Source organism: Triticum aestivum, chromosome 2A, assembly GCF_018294505.1.
Source record: "Triticum aestivum cultivar Chinese Spring chromosome 2A, IWGSC CS RefSeq v2.1, whole genome shotgun sequence".
NCBI lineage: Eukaryota > Viridiplantae > Streptophyta > Magnoliopsida > Poales > Poaceae > Triticum > Triticum aestivum.
Window position 1 is genome coordinate 781,613,881 of NC_057797.1, and position 2,275 is coordinate 781,616,155.

Consider the following 2,275-nt stretch of genomic DNA (forward strand, 5'->3'; position numbering starts at 1 on the left):
GACGGGAACGGCGCGACCACCCAGAGGACCCCCGACGGGACTCCGCCGGGGAGAGCGGGGGAAACCCCGGAAAGGAAGGAAGACTGAACACGGGCGTGGAAGGCGATACCTGGTCGCGGAACGATGCTGGTGCGGGTGCAGGGGGGTCGGCGTCGGCAGGGGACAGCACAAGTCCACCGCCAATGGCGGAGCCATCAGCAGCGGTCCGGGAGGTGGTGGTGGCTACAGAAGTGGAGGGAGGGGAGGCGGCACGGATGCCCGCGGGGCGCCCAGCGGGTCGCCCTTAGAGTCGCCCTCAGAGACTACCATCTTCCGAGCTACTTTCTCTCAGTGAGTGAACAACTACATTTCTTTTTTTGTCATGACAATAGTATTAGTACTATATTTTTTTTGTTACTGGATCTATCCGCTGGGAGATGGTAGCTCGGGATATCTTCAACCGGTTTGGATGGCGGTCATGTAATAGGATAGGCAATTAGTTTCCCTATCTATTTTTAGCCAGCCGGTTGTGGCATCTTTTTTTGGGCTAGCTTGTGTATCTAGCCGTCGGTCGCTCTGGGTGAGCTGCATTTATCTTTTGCTTGATGTTTGGCTCGAGACTTTGGAACCTTGTGGACACCTTTATTAATAAGATGGCTGTATGCATCTTTCTGATGCAGAGGCCGGGGAGACCCCCCTTTTCGGAAAAAATAGTATTAGTACTACCGAATTACTGATTGGTGCGGAGCCAGAAATTAAACAAGAGAAGAAGGAGGAGACAAGGATCACAAAAATAACACTCCCTCTGTTCCTTATTATAGTGCGTATAGACTGGGGCTCTCATACCAACGAATGTGCTGGCCATTATACTTTGGACGAGAAAGCCCATCCTTTACCGCATGTGACCCACCACCCCATGTGCATGCTGCTGTGGGAGTAACTCTTCCAGCGATTTGAGTGAAGGTTAGTTTGGTCTAAAATTGCAAACGCGTACTACAATCTGGAATTTTGGCAAAAAAGTTATACGCACTATAATAAGGAACGGAGGGAGTAGTAGCTAGCTAGGGATGAATTGGACCTTGAGAGCAAAATTGGTAAGGTATCGACTAGCCTAGCCATTTACACTTTGTGTAGCTTGGATTCGAAAGGGTGTCTTCTTCGGTTGTCTCTTTCATCCTTAACTCACACATCTCCAGTGAATTAAAATATTAGATGACACGTCCATTCAGTACGTACATAAATGGACGGCAGTACTGCAATTCTACCGAACTGTCGATGAGAGTAATCAGACACTCGTACGACTACAATATACCGTACTGGCAAGGGGCCGGGTACGTGCATTTCTTCAACGCACACGTTGTGCGTTCTTGTCCCCTAAAAAAACACGTTGTGCGTTGTTGTCCCCTAAAAAAAACAAGAACACGTTGTGAAGCAGTATGCATGCATGCACGCGTATGCTGGTCTCACATCGTCTGGTGCAGTGGTATTTACATTTTATTATGCAGAGGGACAATAGTCTGTGTGATAGTTGGAGGATCGCTAGGAAATCGAACCAACCGGACTCTTTTGCAGGAGTAGTCTACTTAGTGCATCTCTAACCGTTGGCCCCTAGGGGGCGTCTAAAAGCGTCGTCTGAGGGTGAGCCGGAGCAAAAAATGGCCCTGGGGCGAGTCGGTCCCGAAGGCCGTCCTCAGGTGCGTATTAAAAAACAAAAAAAAGAACGTTCGGCAAAGTTATGATAAAAACTAGTTAAATTTCGGCCAAACATGGCAAATTTCGGCGAAATTCGTCCAAACATTACATTAACCTAATCTAAAAAAAAGAAAGGGGCTGAAGTCGTTGCCGCCATCATCGTCGTCGGCCTTCTCCTCCTTGACGCGGGTGCCCCTGCTGGACCCCTACCCGGCGTCGCCATGGCGAACAGGCGGCGGCGCGTCGTCGTCGTCGTCGCTGTCGCATAAGACGACGACCCCGCCTTCCTCGCGGCCGCGTCGGCGCTCCTCGAAGCGGCGTAGGGCGGCGCGCTGGCGCTCCTTCTCCTTCTGCCGGCGCGCCTTCTCCATCGCAATGGAGTCCTGGCGCGCCCATTCAAGGGTCGCGTCGTCGTCGTCGAACTCCGCCTTCACCGGCGCCAGCCCCGGCTCCGTCTTCACCGGCGCCAGCCCCGACTCCGTTTTTGGCTTGACGAAGCGCGGAGGAACCGGCGAGGAGGAGGCGCGCCGGCCGCCCTCGTTGATGACGATGCCGACGCTGCGAGTGCGCCGCCCGAGCGGCGTCTCCGCCGCGGGCTCGGCCT